The sequence below is a fragment of the Cervus elaphus genome, chromosome 6, assembly GCF_910594005.1.
Source record: "Cervus elaphus chromosome 6, mCerEla1.1, whole genome shotgun sequence".
In the NCBI taxonomy this organism is placed as follows: Eukaryota; Metazoa; Chordata; class Mammalia; order Artiodactyla; family Cervidae; genus Cervus; species Cervus elaphus.
In genome coordinates this window covers 26,560,003-26,579,924 of record NC_057820.1, presented here as the reverse complement: position 1 = coordinate 26,579,924, position 19,922 = coordinate 26,560,003, and the positions used below count along the sequence as shown (strand labels likewise).

Sequence of the window (19,922 nt, the reverse complement as noted above, 5' to 3'; positions counted from 1 at the left end):
CTGGGTCATTGGTCTTTCCATGACTTCACATGCCCAACTCTAAAGAGGCAGAGATTAGAAAAATCTGACCCTCCCAGTGGGGCCAGCTTCACAGGGTCAGTGTCAGGAGCTGGAGGTTCCTATGCTGGGTTTAATGTTCTGTTGCCATTGTTTTGAAATTCTTCATAATTTTTCTACATGGCACCCCACATTTCATTTTACTCTGATTTTGCAAATTATCCAGTCCTACCTATAAAGATGCCAAGTTGCTTCAGTCGTGTCCAACTCTTGCAACCGCATGGACTGTAGCCTGCAAGACTCCTCTGTCCATGGGATTCTCCAGGCAAGAATACTGGAGTGGGTAGCCATTCCCTTCTCCAGAGGATCTTCCTGACCCAGGGATTGAACCCAAAACTCTTGCATCTCTTGCATTGGCAGGCTAGTTCTTTATCACTAGCGCCACCTGGGAAGCCCACCTATGAGGATAGCACACAGCAGAATGAACAGTCTCATTACGGTACTCCTTGTGGACACTGGGATGAAGAGGGCTGCCTTCTGTGTAGTTAGCTGCCTAGTAAATCAGTCACAAAATTGACGTCAAGCATTCTAGGTATTTGGGGAAATACTCAGATTTCTTTCTTCTTGAGCAGAGATACAAAGAAGTGAGAGGTATGGCTTCCTTGGTGGCTCAGTTAGAAAAGAATCAGCCTGCAAAGCAGGAGACCCAGTTTCAATCCTTGGGTGGGGAAGATCCCGTGGAGAAGGAAATAGCAACCCTCTCTAATATTCTTACCTGGAAAATCCCATGGACAGAGGAGCCTGGCAGGCTAAAATCCAAGGGGTCTCAAAGAGTCAAACACAACTGAGAGTCTGAATAGCAGAGATAAAAGAGAGGTAGTGTCTGTCCAGTTTTCCCTCCATAATTAGTTGTCACATCTAATAATTTCCTTTACATTTTGAAGTGTGTGGCAATATCTCACACCAAGTAATAGCTCTAAAGGAAAACTAACCTGCAAAAGTCTTGAGGTTGCTTCTTTTTGTGAGTTAATGCACAGCAGATGTGCTCAGTTGTGTTCAGCTCTTTACCACTCCATGGATTGTAACCCACCAGGCTCCTCTGTCCATGGAATTTTCCAGGCAAAAATACTGTAGTGGTATGCCATTTCTTATTTCAGAGGATCTTCCTGAACCAGGGATCGAACCCACATCTCTTGCATCTCCTGCATTGGCAGGCAGAATCTTTACCACTGTGCCACCTGGGAAGACCCTCACAGAACATACCCATCCCTTTCCATTGTTTAAAGGAATTAGCAAGTCTTCTCAACTTTAGAACAGTAAACACCATGGCCAAGTCCACTGGAAATGCAAAGAGAACATATATCCTCCCAGTTTAACAACCCCCACACAAATCCTATAGATATGCAAAGAAAACATTAGCTTCTTTTACTGGTTTAAAAATGAACAGTACTCTAACTGTCAACAGATACCCATCTGAAATGCTCAGAGCACCACCTGATAATTAGTATTAACAATTACACCAGAGAGGGAGATTCTTCTCTTCCAAGGCAGTGATTAGACAAAAACTATATGGGTTTAGAGACCAATTGTATGTGAAAGGTTTGGCTTTAGATGTAGGTGAAAGCTAGAACCTTACAGGGAACAACTGACTGGTTCAAAATTGGGAAAGGAGTATGCTAAGTCTGTATATTGTCACCCTGTTTATTTAACTTACGTGCAGAGTACATTATGCGAAATGCCGGGCTGGATGGTTCACAAGCTGGAATCAAGATCTCTAGGAGAAATATCAATAACCTCAGATATGCAGATGATATCACACTAGTGGCAGAAAGGGAAGAGGAACTAAAGAGCCTCTTGATGAGGGTGAAAAAGGAGACTGATAAAAGCTGGCTTAAAACTCAACATTCAGAAAACTAACATCATGGCATCTGGTCCCATCAATTCATTGGCAAAGCTGGTGAAAATGTGGAAACAGAGACAGATTTTATTTTCTTGGGCTCCAAAATCACTGCAGATGGTGACTGCAGCCATGAAGTTAAAAGACATTTTCTCCTTGGAAGAAAAACTATGACAAACCTAGACAACATATTAAAAAAGCAGAGACATTACTTTGACAACAAAGGTCCGTATAGTCAAAGCTATGATTTATCCAGTAGTCATGTGTTGGATGTGAAAGCTGGACCATAAAAAAGGCTGAGCACTGATGAATTGATGCTTTTGAATTGTGGTACTGGAGAACTCTTGAGTGTGTCTTGGACAGAAAAGAAATCAAACCAGTCAATCCTAAAGGAAATCAACACAATATTCACTGGAAGGATTGCTACTGAAGTTGAAGCTCCAATATTTTGGCCACCTGATGTGAAGAGCCGATTCATTGGAAAAGATCCTGATTCTGGGAAAGATTGAGAGCAGGAGAAGAAGGGGCGACAGAGGATGAGATGGTTAGATGACATCACCGACTCAGTGGACATGAGTTTGAGCAAAGTCCGGGAGATAGTGAAGGACAGGGAAGCCTGGCGTGCTGCAGTCCATGGGGTCTCAAAGAGTTGGACATGACTTAGTGACCAAACAGTAACGCCAAAAAAATTTCTGTGATAATATTTTAGAAATACAGAGAGGTCTCAGTTACCCCAAATTTTTATCTACTAACTTAATATGATATTTGGAATTCTAACACTGGGGTATCATTATTTTGAGTTAAAAATTGCCTTATTAAATCTTGTACCTTCATATGGTACCATCACTAATCCCTTTTCTGCATGGTTGAGGGTACTTAGGGATACAAAAGCAAGGGAAAGACATCCTAAAAGAGGAAAAGGGTCTGGAGAAAATTATTTTCCTCTTTTTTTTTTTTTTCCAATTCAGCTTCATAATTTTGCCTGGAACTAATGCTGAAATCTGAGATGAGGAATATTGATGAAGTAGCACTTTTAACATCAACAACATCAATAATCTTAACAATGAATATTTTAGAGAGTTGTGCCAAGCACACATTTTATGAGTCATCTCGTTTAATTTTCAAAACAACTATACAGAGGTAATTATTTGTATGTGTTCAAATGCCTTCAGCTGCAAGAGCTAAGATTAGATTGGATTCAAAATGTTGGAAATAATAAAAGAAATCTGTTATTTCAAATAACAATTCTGTCACGGTGAATAGTGCTTAACCTAGGCAATATTTTCCTTCTGAAACTGAGAAGAGATCCAGATTGCTCTGCATGCAAAGATGGCCCAAACCTGAGTGAATTAGTCCATGTGTTAGCAAGGAAGAAGGAAGGGAGTGGATTTTGCATAGACAACCAAGTATATCTACCCATTCATTGTGCCCCAGAGCAAATGAAAATGGGGAAGCTCAGCAAGCCAGGTAACTTGCTCCAAGACACACAGCTGGTAGGTGATAATGCCAGGACAGAGCCAGCCCTGGTCCATGGAAACTCAAAGGTCATGCTTTCAACTGTTGTGCCTTTCAACACACCCACTTTTGGTGCACATCCATAACCATTCCACATTTCTGTAAAAATCAGTTTGAAAATTAAGCACCATTGTATTAGCATCATAAGTTTAAGAAAGAAATTTAGAATGATTTCTTTCCACCTTTATGACCTATATTAGTATATACAGATCTTCTAGGAAGTTTTAGCTTAAGAGACTACTTTGGAAAGGAGTGCCCAAACAATGTCAGTCACTGAATATTCCAAGAAAATGAGAAAGATTGCTCCTATTTAAATGCTTAAAATTTGATAATGTGATAGCTATGGGATAATTGCTAAATGCTGTGTCATTGGCCATAATACTCCCCTGAGACCATCTTGCTTCTTACATACAGGAAAACTAGCTATTCCTAAATCACTAAATTTACTACAAAGATAAATTCTGGATTTTCTGCTGCTAGTGCTTATACAAGTTGAATTTGGATAAAATAAATTATTGGTTTCAGAGATTATAGAGAATTAACTATTTGGGAGAAAAAATAGAAAATACACATATATTCTGTATTTGTTTTTATTGTAATTGATTATTTTAAAAACAAAGGGAATGGTGATAAGTTTACCAAAAGCTTGCACTTTAATGGAAATAGTTAAAGACAGGAACATATTAATACACAAAAATTCCTAGGTGACTTATTTCTTCCAAATTGGAAGTCATTTGATTATACAATCTTCAGTGAAAATGAAGAGCTGAAAACTGGATTTGAATTTGACTATTGGAAGTATTCTATAAAAATATACAAAAATAAAGAGGCTAAAAAGCTTGACTTAATTAATTTAAAAGTTGAATGTGCCTGTGTAATTAGTGGGAGGGAAACTCAGTTTTACTTTTATCTTTCTTTACTTTTGTTTTCGTATTCAGCCCATCTCCAACCTCACTGTTCCATTCATGTTTTTACTTGTAACTAGGAGGCAAAAACTAAGCAGATATACTTCTTACAGTCTTCAAATGGAGACACTTTTAAGCCAGCTAAGCATGGGCTTCCCTTATGGGAAAGAATCTGCTGCAATGCAGGAGATTTGGGTTTGATCCCTGGGTTGGGAAGATCCCCTGGAGAAAGGAAAGGCTACCCACACCAGTATCCTGGCCTGGAGAATTCCATGGATGGTATATACATGGGGTCACAAAGAGTCAGACATGACTGAGTGATTTTCACTTTTACTTAATTAACCTATTCATTTTTTTCTAACAAATGGCTGGATATTTTTTTTATCCTAGAGGAGACACAGCATGAATTCAGCAGAAATATTCCAACTGTATTCAGTGAAAAAAAAAATCTGTTCTCCAAGTAAGTGATTTATTATTATCAAGATGATTTTGAGTATGAACAAAAAATACTTCCATTATTATAAAATATAGTTTCAAAGGAGAAATCTTAACAGTTACTATAAACAATTACTTGTCAGTTCATGATTTTGTGAGATATTTCATATTTAGATCACAAATAAAAAAAATTATAAGGAAATGCAACTACGTAAGATTTTATTGGGTTCAGGGATCCTAAGAATAAGGTTTTATAGTACCTTACATAAACTAGAGGTGACAGCTTAGAAATATGAAACGGCATGGGAAACCAGAAAATAATTTTGAACCCTGAAACTTCTCAAAAAAATATAGAAAATGAGATCATAAAACTTTTTTTTTCTCTAATAAATTTGGCATTAGAGTGACTTGAAGAAACCATTGAAAGAGCCTAAGATGCTGCCTCTCATTTTAAAATTTCGCTGATTCATTAAAACCCAAGAGGGTATTCTTAGCAAATGTCTTGCTGAATGAATGAGGGAATCAATGGCATGAATGAAAAGTATATATAAATATCTCTAGAATAATTAAGGCTTTTCAAAGAGTTTTTAAGGGAACACTTTAGCATTCTATGGTGGTGAAAGAGATGGTTCTGGAGGAAAACTAGCTTACAAATTAAATTCTTGCACTGAAACACAAATAAAATTATAATTTAGATTTCAAAGAAGGTAATATAATGTAGTTGGGTTAGGGAGGTCCAGAGGCAAAAAAAGATAATGTTGTTAAAAATGTGTATGCTATGTTCCATTCTCTATCTGGTTTCCATTCACTGATCCAATTTCCTGTTCAGTGAAGCGTGTACTTTGCTATAATCCATGGAATGTGATCCAGGTGGAGTACACACCTAATTCTCCTGAACCAATGAGTCAGACGTGACCTCCGCAGTAATCTGCAAAGAACCCAAACTTGGGAACTGCCATTACTGAAATATGACCTACTTAGATGTCTTACCTGTGGTAATGCAGAAAAGCCAAGTCAATAAATGTATATACATATACATATATATGTTCTATAAATTTTGGAAGATTTTCTATTACTTTTTAATCTATGGTTCTAAATATTGATGAATTTTTGGATATTTTAAAAAATATTTGGCCATTTAAATATCACTTCTATTATATAGTTAGAAACCTCAAGATAATGTAAATATTGGTTCTATTTTTTTTTCATTTATTTTTATTAGTTGGAGGCTAATTACTTTACAATATTGTAGTGGTTTTTGCCATACATTGACATGAATGAGCCATGGATTTACATGTATTCCCCATCCCGATCCCCCCTCCCACCTCCCTCTCCACCCGATTCCTCTGGGTCTTCCCAGTGCACCAGGCCCGAGCACTTGTCTCATGCATCCAGTCTGGGCTGGTGATCTGTTTCACCCTAGATAATATACATGTTTCGATGCTGTTCTCTCAAAACATCCCACCCTCGCCTTCTATTTTTAAAAATTGTAGTTTCCATGCTACAATTATTTGCATAGAAAGAAACACAGTGCCTGAACCTCTCACTGAAGTATGTATACCCCCAGATTCTCTTGGTCTTAACCCAGATCCCTATAATTACACAAATAACAGTAGCCACTTTAAGTTTCTGCCTCAGACACTGCCCACTGATACACCTTTCCAAAATGAAATGTAGGAAAGGTGTCAAGTTAAAGACACAGTGTCAAGAGTTTCAGACCTAACTGGACTCACATGGCAAGATTTTCTACCTCCTCAAAGGAGGCCTCAGATAAGAGCCTAAACAAGGCCAGGAAGAGGGAAGCTAGATTAACAATTTCTTCAAATGAGAGAAAAGTCAAGCTTCTGCACTTAGGACTGGCCTGAAATGGCCCAGTGTGGAACCTGCTTTGATTCTGATACAACACAGACTACTATTACGCATTCATTCAACAATATTTAGAGGAGTTTGCTAGGCAGTATGCTAGGATCTGGCAATAGAGTGGTAAATAAGACACAGTGAGCTTACAGACCAGCACAAAAATAAGACATGAATAAATACTTGCACAGTTAATTAAATACAATTGTAAGTTTGTGTACAGAAGAAAAGTAAAAGATGTTATAGCAATGTAGTATAGGTAGAAAGTGTGTACATCCCAGTAAGTCTTGAACAATTCCCACATAATCCTATTGTCCTAGACTAATAACCAGCACTGTCTCCTTTCACTGTCATGAGTGGTTATGGGTGATAAACAAGTGATTACTGCTCACTTTCATAAGAGGAATCTGACTTAGCCTGAGAGTTAGACAAGATTTTTTTTTTCAAAAAATGACTTTTCAGCTGAGACATAAGAATGTAACAACTACCCAGGGAAGGGGTGAGGTACTATAAAATTAGGAGACAACATGAAAAGTTGCACGCAAGTACAAAGATTTAAGGGGTGGGACTTTCTTGGCAGTCCAGTGGTTGAAACTTTGCCTTCTAATGCAGGAGTTGCAGGTTCAATCTCTGAGTGAGGAGCTAAGGTCCCATGTGCCTCTTGGCTAAAAAGTCAAAACAGAAAATAGAAGCAATACTGTAACAAATTCAATAAAGACTTTAAAAATGGCCCATATCAAAAAAGTCTTTAAACTATTCATTGTTAAAAAAGAAAAAAAGACCTAAGAAGTGAAGAAGCTCAATCCATGTTAAGGACTTGTGAACAGGGCATGGTTTGGTAAGACATACAGTGGAGACCATGCAGAGACATCGTGTTGGCTTTATAGATTTAAGACCTCGAGCAGTAGGAAGCCATTGATTCATAATAATAGTCATATATTATGCATGCTAAGTCGCTTCAGTCATGTCCGACTCTTTGTGATCCCATGGACTTTAGCCCGCCAGGCTCCTCTGTCCATGGGATAATCCAGGCAAGAATACTGGAATGGGTTGCTGTTTCCTGTTCCATGGGAATAACAGTCATAACTATAGGTGAAATGTAGTATTTTAGGTGTGACAATATCTATTTGACACATGTTAGAGATATGAACTCAGTTGTACAACATCAATTCGAAGGAGGTGGTATTATATCCTATGTTTCTGGTTAGGAGATTGAGGCCCAAAGCGTTAAAGCAATTTGCCTAAAACCTTATATTAAGAGTGATGGACCAAAGGTTTCAACGAGGCAGACTCACTCCAGAGTTCTTACTCTGTTAATCAAGATTTGATGGTTAAAAGTTTAATTGATGTACAGAACAGAATTTTGGACTCTGTGGGAGAAGGTGAGGGTGGGATGTTTCGAGAGAACAGCATCGAAACATGTATATTATCTAGTGTGAAATAGATCACCAGCCCAGGCTGGATGCATGAGACAAGTGCTCGGGCCTGGTGCACTGGGAAGACCCAGAGGAATCGGGTGGAGAGGGAGGTGGGAGGGGGGATCGGGATGGGAAATACTTGTTAATCCGTGGCTGATTCATGTCAATGTATGACAAAAACCACTACAATATTGTAAAGTAATTAGTCTCCAACTAATAAAAATAAATGGAAGAAAAAAGTTTAATTGCACTTAAAAAACTTCCATGTTTTGAGTTTAACTGTAATGATTAAACAGCAATAAAATATTGATCTTGTTGTCACTTTCTCTTCATCAGATTAAAGTTCACATTATCAGAACAATGAAGTATGACCTGTGTTAAATAAAAAGATGAAAGTATGGACATATGTATATATACAAATGGAAAATAACTGGGTGGCAACATGAAAGACTAAGTGGTTACTTCTGAAGATTTGTTGGAATGAGAGTGTGGAAGAGTAAGGGATTTTACGTTTCATTCTGAATTGTTATTTTTTTTTCCCATGAGAGAAATATTTTTAAACAATTAAAGTCAGAAAGTACCAACACCCACAAGTGTTCCTGCTTGCTAAGAAACATACAATGTTTTCGGAGTTGAAGAGCGCTGTCAGTAAGAAAGGAATCACTGCCTTCATCTGTCCTGTGAGAACAGATGGTCATGAGAAAAGACTTCAAACAAACCACATAGCATGTTTGTTTGAACAAGAAATTATGGATGTTCATATTACCAAGGTACTGTACGTTCTGACCATGAGTGTTATCATGTTCTTTCTTTCCTAGTAATAAGAGTAAACCTTTGAAGAGAATCTAGTGCTATCATAGTCAAAAGACAATGCAACTCACCATAGATACATTTTCCAGGTAGTAGAAACCAGTGTTAAATAAAGTCTAAGTAAAATTGCTGTATGGTTAAACTGAATTTTAGTCCAATTCTCTATGTCTCATAATTTTCAAGACATAGTCTTAAGTCAATAAATTAATCAGCCAATCAAAATAAACAATTCTTAATGGTCCTCCAATACCTTTTATCAGTAATACAAGACTGGGTGTGTGTGTTGCTGCTGCTAAGTCACTTCAGTCGTGTCCAACTCTGTGTGACCCCACAGACGGCAGCCCACCAGGTTCCCCCGTCCCTGGGATTCTCCAGGCAAGAACACTGGAGTGGGTTGCCATTTCCTTCCCCAATGCATGAAAGTGAAAAGTGAAAGTGAAGTTGCTCAGTCATGTCCGACTCTTAGTGACCCCATGGACCGCAGCCTAGCAGGCTCCTCCGTCCATGGGATTCTCCAGGTAAGAGTCCTGGAATGGGGCACCATTGTCTTCTCCATGGGTATGTGTACTGCTGCTTTTATTGAGCTGTGGTGGGGACTGTAAGATTACAGCATCTTTACCAGAAAGAGTTGTCCTTTTCCTAAAAAAAAGTTTCAAACGTCTCCCATTTACTTAACTGAGCAAGCAAACTGAAATCTCCCTTTGCTTTATATATAGTCTTTATATATATATATTTGTGTCCATTCCATGTTTGGACACATCTGTAATATTCATGTGCATGTTATTTTTTTTCAGAATAAAGCTTAAAGTGCTGTGATGATAAAGGTATATTGATTTTACTTAATTATGATGACAATGCTAGAAGACTTGAAGACTGTAGTAGAAGTCTATTATTTCTTCGGAAATTTCACAGCTCTGGGGACTCTGAGATCCAGGGATTTTTCAGGTCCCAGGTTGCTTTGTGTTGAAACTGTGTTCTCTTCTCTATGAAGTAGTTTTCTGTATTATTCTGCAAAAGATAAGTGTCAGGATATGGAATAGCCCATTTAATTTAAAGTCAGATGCAATTGACAGTATGGCTATGTTTCTTACTCCTAGCATTGCCTGTATGATCTTACACATTTTAGAAACTTATAAACAACTAGGAACACTTTCCTCTTTCATTTGTTTAAAAGCTATTTTGTTTGTCTCCATGTTTAAGAAAATCTCTTCTTTTACTTCTTTGCATCACACACAACATTTCTTTTTCTTCATTTTGTTTTGTTTCTGTCTCCCATTTTAATTATATGTTTTAAAGGATTAATATTCATTATTCTTATCGTTATTATTACTGTTTCTTCTTCAATGCTAAAGAACAGTATATCACAAATATAGACAGTAAGTTTTTCACATATATGTAGATTGAAAGAAGGAAGGAAGAAATTAATAAAGGTATGAGAAATTATAGATAAATACATTATTTTGGTTAAGTCCTTTTATTTTAGTAATTATTGAAATAATCAATTTATGAGCAGGGAAGAATAAAGTACATTATTATGTGTCTTATTCTTGATATTCAGATGGAGTGGATCTGGTTATGAGAGAAATGAATGAACAGCATGATTGTCTTAGTTGTGGCAGGTAGATAAAGAAATGATACACGAAATAATCTGAGAGGAGTAACTAACAGTTATTTCTATTTTCAGAATATCTGGGAAATAGACAGGAGAAAAAGAAAGAAATGTTTGTTAGCTGTAGCCTTATAAGGTAAAGTAGCAGTTGAATACTACTTCTTCAGACAATAAATCAGTTCAGTTCAGTTCAGTCGCTCAGACGTGTCCCACTCTTTGCGACCCCATGAATTGCAGCATGCCAGGACTCCCTGTCCATCACCAACACCCGGAGTCCACTAAAACTCATGTCCATTGAGTCAGTGATTCCATCCAGCCATGTCATCCTGTGTCGTCCCCTTCTCCTCCTGCCCTCAATCTTGCCCAGCGTCAGGGTCTTTTCCAATGAGTCAACTTTTCACATCAGGTGGCCCAAGTATGGGAGTTTCAGCTTCAGCATCAGTCCTTCCTATGAACACCCAGGACTTATCTCCCTTAGGATGGACTGGTTGGATCTCCTTGCAGTCCAAGGGACTCTCAAGAGTCTTCTCCAACACCACAGTTCAAAAGCATCAATTTTTCGGCACTCAGCTTTCTTCACAGTCCAACTCTCACATCCATACATGAGCACTGGAAAAACCACAGCCTTGACTAGACAGACCTTTGTTGACAAAGTAATGTCTCTGCTTTTTAATATGCTATCTAGGTTGATCATAACTTTCCTTCCAAGGAGTAAGTGTCTTTTAATTTCATGGCTGCAATCACCATCTGCAGTGATTTTGGAGCCCCCCAAAATAAAGTCTGACACTGTTTCCACTGTTTCCCCATCTACTTCCCATGAAGTGATGGGACCAGATGCCATGATGTTAGTTTTCTGAATATTGAGCTTTAAGCCAACTTTTTCACTCTCTTCTTTCACTTTCATCAAGATGCATTTTAGTTCCTCTTCACTTTCTGCCATAAGGATGGTGTCATCTGCATATCTGAGGTTATTGATATTTCTCCTGGCAATCTAAATAAATAGATAACTCTAAAACATAGGTGGCCTATCTCACCCTGCAGCAGTGAAAGAACAACCACATCCATTCTTCAGGACCTAGGACAGAGATATCAATAGCAAAATCACAAAACACAAAATGACTGTCCTAGGACTCTTTGCATAGGTCAACAGCATGAATGAATTCCTAAAGACGGCTCCAATCTTTTTCACCAACTAGATAGTCACAATGTGTTCACAGTAAAGACAGATGGTATATTCTCCACAGTAACAGTCCTTGGAACAACCTAACACTTCATATGTCCTAGTTATAAAATGTTTCAGTCCCATGCCTACACACCCTTAATGTTTAGGAAGTGAAATGAGATAGAATTTTAAAATCTTTATGAGACTGTATTGAAAGTCTAGCTATTTGAAGATTTATAAAGATCCTAGTATTTATGAGAGGAAGGGGAAAATAAAACGGTTTACCTGTGATTTCCAATGAATAAAACAAGAACAATTTATTTGTGAATATATTCATATTGGCTAAGCCTACAAAAAGTCCAAGAAACTATTTGGGTTTTTCTGCAAATCACTGGAATTAATTTCTATTTCATCTCTTATTTATAAAGGAAGGTCTGTAAGGTCTGAGATATATGGGATGACTAGAAAGGAAACTTAAAAATAATGATTCATTCTGAATGCTTTTGAATACTGCCAAATGCAACTGGACACTGAGGTCTGAGAACCTCATCAGAAAAAATCTGAGAAATGGTGAAAGCCTGAATACTTTCCCTCTAAGTTAAAGAATAGGCGAGTTTGTCCTCTCAACGACCCATTCGTTATTTCCCTGGAAGTCCTAGACAGTGCCAAAAAAGAAGGAAGTGTAGAGAAAGAAAGAGCATACATATTGGAAAGGAAAAAATAAAATGATCTCTTCAGTTTCTATTTTTCCTTCTATATTAACTATGATTATCTCAAGGTTTTGCATCAAGTCATTTATTTATCTGTCAACCACGTCTAATATATTACTTGCTGTTTCCATCATATTTAGATATTTTTCCTTGGTTTGGAACTGATTTTTCTATCTCATTCTTCTCTTGTTTCAGATTTCAGAAGTTGTTTAATGAAATTATATTATCATTATTTTCTTCTACAACACGAAGTACTCAAGGATACTCTTTTCTTCTATAGCTTGTGGTTTCTTACCTTACAGAATTCATGATATTTTTATACCCAATGACCCTGTTTAACAATGACAATGTTTAGTTGTCATGCCATTTCCTTGTATTTGTTTCATACTTAAATTAGACAGTGCTATATACACTATTTCTTGTCTCTCCATATAGTTTGAATGACTTCTCTTTAGCATTCTATGTAGCATAACTTCAATTCATTTAACTTTACTCTAATGAACTTAAGTAGGACTGGGAGTTGAATTCTAGCCAATGTTCAGAGAGAGAGAGGGAACTCGAGGGTGCATTGGGACAATTCCTTCTAGAGGACTTGATCATGGTTTTGTCCTTGAGAACCAGAGGAAAGTCAAGTACTAGGGCCTCCTTGACCATAAGTACAATTATCTCCTGTCAATTTTTTTCTCATCTACCTCACTTCCGCAGACCTATAAGGTGGCAAATTTTGGCAGCCATTCTTCCCTCCGAGGGGATTTTCATCTTTTCGCAGATCTTCCCACTTAAACCCTAGGCCACATTTTCACAAGTAGAAAGCCTTCATGAGAATCTTTGTGAATCTGCCAATTGATAGGGATGGGGTGAAGTTGAGGGCCTTTTCCCACTATACCACACCAGAGTTTTCAAGGCTTCTACTTTTAATGGTCACTTTTTCTCTTTTTTTGCTATGCTGGGTCTTTCTTGTGGCATACAGGCTTAGTTGCCCCAAGGCATTTGGGATCTTAATTCCCAGAGGACCGGGGATTGAACCCATGTCCCCTGCATTGGAAGGTGGATTGTTAATCACTGGACCACCGAAGAAGTCCCTCGTGGTCACTTTTTACTTAATATTTTTTAGTTAATTGAATCATAGTCACTTTTTAAAAGTTCGTGATGTGAGGTTACAACCCTTCTGTTTGTTACCATTAGTAGATAGTGTTGAAGAAACCAGGTTTTACTTTGTATTCATTTTATATCTGCTAATAATGCTTTACAGGGCCATTATTACACCTGATGGGGAAAGAATGGGAAGGGCTAATTCAGACAGTCTCTGCTATAAAAATTGCTTTTTCATCCAAAAGATAGGAAGATATTTAAAAATAACCGCTTTAAAGATACAACTTTGTTATTTTTTCTTCTGTTTTGTAAATAAGTTCATTTGTAGTATTTATTTTAGACTCTACATATAAGTGATGTCATATGATATTTGCCTTTGTCTCACTTCACTTAATATGATAATCTCTAGATCCATCCATGTTGCTACAAATAGTTTGTCATTTAACATGTGTCAGTGGCACTTCAGGCCCGTCATTCCCTCCTCCCCCACACTTTAAATGGCTTTGTATATGAAATTTACATATAATAAAATACACTTATTTGAATTTTAGTAGTTGTAGACTCATCATTGTAATCATGATGTAAAATGGCTCTCTAAAAGTGTTTTCATGCCCCTTTGCAATGAATTCTCCCCCTTGCCTACAGCCTTAGGCAACCACTGATTTGCTTTCTGACTTTGTATTTTTGCCTTTTCTAGAATTTCAAATAAATGCAATCCAGCATGTAGTCTTGGTGTTTTCTTTTTTTTTTTACTTCTTGCTTTTGGTATAAAATTGTGAGATTAATATTTTTCAGGCCTATTTTCATATCAATCACATTTATTTCTTAGCAGTTTCTAAGGAAAGCTATATCACAAATGATTTATCCATTCACTAGTTAATGGACATTTGAGTTTTTCCACTATTTGGCTATTATGAATAATGTGGTTATGAATATTTACATACAAGTCTTTGAATATACAAATATTTTTCTTTCTCTTGAGTAAATATTTAGGTTACATTTTTTTTTCCAGAAGTTTTATCATCTTTGCTCTTATGTTTAGGTCTATGATTTATTTCAAGTCACTTTTTTAATATGGTATGAAGTAAAGTTTGAGATTCATTTTATTTGTACAAATATACAGTTGTTCTACTAACGTTTGTTGAAAATATTATTTTTTCCTTTATTTGAATGCCTAAGTATCTTTATTAAAAATCAGCTGACCATATACATTTGGTCTATTTCTGAACTTCATTGATCTATATGTCTATCTTTGTAAGATACTGTCTTTTAATATCTATAGATTGGTAAATCTTGAAATCATGTAATCAACTTTTCTATCCTCATTTTTATTTTTCAAGATTGTTGAGAGATAACTTTTTTTAATCAAAAGAAAGCATAAAAAAGCAAAATGTTTTTAACATTAAAATTGTCATAAGAACTTAGAATTATTTCTTGATGAACATCTTAAAAATATTAATGAAAACAGTCTGCTTTGCCACATGAAATTTAAAATGAGCTTATCTGTTTCTTCAAAAATGCACTTTTAATTGAAATATAGTTTATTTACAATATTGTGTTAGTTTCAGATGTCAGCAAAATGACTTAATTATGTATATATATATAAAAATATACACATATGATTTTTTTAATATGTTGTTGGATTCTGTTTGCTAGAATTTTGTTAAGGATTTTTGCATCTATGTTCATCAGTGATATTGGCCTGTAGTTTTCTTTTTTTGTGGCATTTTTGTCTGGTTTTGGAATTAGGGTGATGGTGGCCTCATAGAATGAGTTTGGAAGCTTACCTTCATCTGCAATTTTCTGGAAGAGTTTGAGTAAGATAGGTGTTAGCTCTTCTCTAAATTTTTGGTAGAATTCAGCTGTGAAGCCATCTGGTCCTGGGCTTTTGTTTGCTGGAAGATTTTTGATTACAGTTTCGATTTCCTTGCTTGTGATGGGTCTGTTAAGATCTTCTATTTCTTCCTGGTTCAGTTTTGGAAAGTTATACTTTTCTAAGAATTTGTCCATTTCATCCAAGTTGTCCATTTTATTGGCATAGAGCTGCTGGTAGTAGTCTCTTATGATCCTTTGTATTTCAATGTTGTCTGTTGTGATCTCTCCATTTTCATTTCTAATTTTGTTAATTTGGTTCTTCTCTCTTTGCTTCTTAATGAGTCTTGCTAATGGCTTGTCAATTTTGTTTATTTTTTCAAAAAACCGACTTTTAGCTTTGTTGCTTTTTGCTATGGTCTCTTTAGTTTCTTTTACATTTATTTCTGCCCTGATTTTTAAGATTTCTTTCCTTCTGCTAACCCTGGGGTTCTTCATTTCTTCCTTCTCTAGTTGCTTTAGGTGTAGAGTTAGGTTATTTATTTGACTTTTTTCTTGTTTCTTGATGTAAGCCTGTAATGCTATGAACCTTCCCCTTAGCACTGCTTTTACAGTGTCCTACAGGTTTTGGGTTGTTGTGTTTTCATTTTCATTCATTTCTGTACATATTTTGATTTCTTTTTTGATTTCTTCTATGATTTGTTGGTTATTCAGAAGCGTGTTATTTAGCCTCCATATGTTTGAATTTTTAACAATTTTTTTCCTGTAATTGAGATCTAATCTTACTGCACTGTGGTCAGAAAAGATGACTGGAATGATTTCAATTTTTTTGAATTTTCCAAGACCAGATTTATGGCCCAGGATGTGATCTATTCTGGAGAAGGTTCCGTGTACACTTGAGAAAAAGGTGAAGTTGATTGTTTTGGGGTGAAATGTCCTATAGATATCGATTAGGTCTAGCTGGTCCATTGTGTCATTTAAGGTTTGTGTTTCCTTGTTAATTTTCTGTTTAGTTGATCTATCCATAGTTGTGAGTGGGGTATTAATCATACACCATGACCAAGTGGGCTTTATCCCAGGAATGCAAGGATTCTTTAATATCCGCAAATCAATCAATGTAATACACCACATTAACAAATTGAAAGATAAAAACCATATGATTATCTCAATAGATGCAGAAAAAGCCTTTGACAAAATTCAACACTCATTTATGATTAAAACTCTCCAAAAAGCAGGAATAGAAGGAACATACCTCAACATAATAAAAGCTATATATGACAAACCCACAGCAAGCATCACCCTCAATGGTGAAAAATTGAAAGCATTTCCCCTGAAATCAGGAACAAGACAAGGGTGCCCACTCTCACCACTACTATTCAACATAGTGCTGGAAGTTTTGGCCACAGCAATCAGAGCAGAAAAAGAAGTAAAAGGAATCCAGATAGGAAAAGAAGAAGTGAAACTCTCACTGTTTGCAGATGACATGATCCTCTACATAGAAAACCCTAAAGACTCTACCAGAAAATTACTAGAGCTAATCAATGAATATAGTAAAGTTGCAGGATATAAAATTAACACACAGAAATCCCTTGCATTCCTTTACACTAACAATGAGAAAACAGAAAGAGAAATTAAGGAAACAATACCATTCACCATTGCAACAAAAAGAATAAAATACTTAGGAGTATATCTACCTAGAGAAACAAAGGACCTATACATAGAAAACTATAAAACACTGATGAAAGAAATCAAAGAGGACACAAACAGATGGAGAAACATACCGTGTTCATGGATTGGAAGAATCAATATTGTCAAAATGGCTATTCTACCCAAAGCAATCTATAGATTCAATGCAATCCCTATCAAGCTACCAACGGTATTTTTCACAGAACTAGAACAAATAATTTCACAATTTGTATGGAAATACAAAAAACCTCGAATAGCCAAAGTAATCTTGAGAAAGAAGAATGGAACTGGAGGAATCAACCTGCCTGACTTCAGACTCTACTACAAAGCCACAGTCATCAAGACAGTATGGTACTGGCACAAAGACAGAAATATACATCAATGGAACAGAATAGAAAGGCCAGAGATAAATCCACGGACCTATGGACACCTTATCTTTGACAAAGGAGGCAAGGATATACAATGGAAAAAAGACAACCTCTTTAACAAGTGGTGCTGGGATAACTGGTCAACCACTTGTAAAAGAATGAAACTAGAACACTTTCTAACACCATACACAAAAATAAACTCAAAATGGATTAAAGATCTAAATGTAAGACCAGAAACTATAAAACTCCTAGAGGAGAACATAGGCAAAACACTCTCCGACATAAATCACAGCAAGATCCTCTATGACCCACCTCCCAGAATATTGGAAATAAAAGCAAAACTAAACAAATGGGACCTAATGAAACTTAAAAGCTTTTGCACTACAAAGGAAACTATAAGTAAGGTGAAAAGACAGCCGTCAAATTGGGAGAAAATAATAGCAAATGAAGCAACAGACAAAGGATTAATCTCAAAAATATACAAGCAACTCCTGCAGCTCAATTCCAGAAAAATAAATGACCCAATCAAAAAATGGGCCAAAGAACTAAACAGACATTTCTCCAAAGAAGACATACAGATGGCTAACAAACACATGAAAAGATGCTCAACGTCACTCATTATTAGAGAAATGCAAATCAAAACCACAATGAGGTACCATTACACGCCAGTCAGGATGGCTGCTATCCAAAAGTCTACAAGCAATAAATGCTGGAGAGGGTGTGGAGAAAAGGGAACCCTCTTACACTGTTGGGGGGATTGCAAACTAGTACAGCCGCTATGGAAAACAGTGTGGAGATTCTTTAAAAAACTGGAAATAGAACTGCCATATGACCCAGCAATCCCACTTCTGGGCATACACACTGAGGAAACCAGATCTGAAACCAGACACGTGCACCCCAATGTTCATCACAGCACTGTTTATAATAGCCAGGACATGGAAGCAACCTAGATGCCCATCAGCAGATGAATGGATAAGGAAGCTGTGGTACATATACACCATGGAATATTACTCAGCCGTTAAAAAGAATTCATTTGAATCAGTCCTAATGAGATGGATGAAACTGGAGCCCCTTATACAGAGTGAAGTAAGCCAGAAAGATAAAGAACATTACAGCATACTAACACATATATATGGAATTTAGAAAGATGGTAACGATAACCTTATATGCAAAACAGAAAAAGAGACACAGAAATACAGAACAGACTTTTGAACTCTGTGGGAGAATGTGAGGGTGGGATATTTCAAAAGAACAGCATGTATACTATCTATGGTGAAACAGATCACCAGCCCAGGTGGGATGCATGAGACAAGTGCTCGGGCCTGGTGCACTGGGAAGACCCAGAGGAATCGGGTGGAGAGGGAGGTGGGAAGGGGGATTGGGATGGGGAATACGTGTAAATCTATGGCTGGTTCATATCAATGTATGACAAAAAATAAAAAATAAAAATAAATAAAAATAAAAATAAATAAATAAATAAAAATATACACATATGTATATTCTTTTTCAGATTATTTTCTATTATAGGTTATTGCAAGACACTGAATACAGTTCCTCATGCTATCTGGTAGGTCCTTGTTGTTTATCTATTTTATATATAGTTAGTAGTATATATGGGCTTCCCTGGTAGCTCAGATGGTAAAGTGTCTGCCTACAATGCAGGAGACCCGGGTTCGATCCCTGGGTTGGGAATATCCCCTGGAGAAGGAAATGGCAACCCACTCCAGTGTTCTTGCCTGGAGAATCCCATGGACTGAGGAGCCTGGAGAGCTACAGTCCATGGGGTTGCAAAGAGTCGGGCACGACTGAGTGACTTTACTTTCAGTAGTATATATGTGTTAATCCCCAAGTCTTAATTTAGCCTTCCCCTACTTTCCCCGTATGGCAACCATAAGTTTGTTTTATATGTCTGTGGGTCTATTTCTGTTTTGTAAATGAGTTCATTTGTATTATTTATTTTAGACTCTACATATAAGTGAGTCATATGATATTTGCCTTTGTCTCACTTCACTTAGTATGATAATCTATAGATCCATCCATGTTGCTGCAAATAGCATTATTCATTCATTTTTATGACTGAGGAATATTCCATTGTGTGTGTATGCATGTATATATCATGTATATATATTTGTATGTGTGTATATATATTTGTTGTGTGTGTATATATATACACACACACATATATATATATATAAAACATCTTATTTATCCATTCGATGGGCGTTTAGGTTACTTTCATGTCTTGGCCATTGTAAATAGTACTGCTATGAACATTTGGGTGCATGCATCTTTTTTAATTTCTCTGAATATATGCTCAGGAATGGTATTGCTAGATCATATGGTATCTCTAGTTTTAGTTTTCTAAGGAAACTTCATGCTGTTCTCCCTTTATTCCCATCAACAGGGAAAGAGGGTTCCTTTTTCTCTACATTGTCTCCAGCATTTACTATCTATAAACTTTTAACGACGAACATTCTGACCTGTGTGAAGGGATACCACATTGTACTTTTAATTTGCATTTCTGTAAACAATAAACTGTGGAAAATTCTGAAAGAGATGGGCATACCAGACCACCTGACCTACCTCTTGAGAAACCTGTATGCAGATCAGGAAGCAAAAGTTAGAACTGGACATGGAACAACAGACTGG

The 19,922-nt window shown here is 36.6% G+C and overlaps 1 non-coding gene across 1 annotated transcript; it reads left to right on the top strand.

Annotated features, from left to right (window-relative positions):
- Positions 1-18,893: 18,893 nt before the first annotated feature.
- TRNAC-ACA lies at positions 18,894-18,965 on the top strand. Its single transcript has one exon. It is a non-coding gene; the product is annotated as a tRNA-Cys (tRNA).
- The last annotated feature ends 957 nt before the right edge of the window (positions 18,966-19,922 follow it).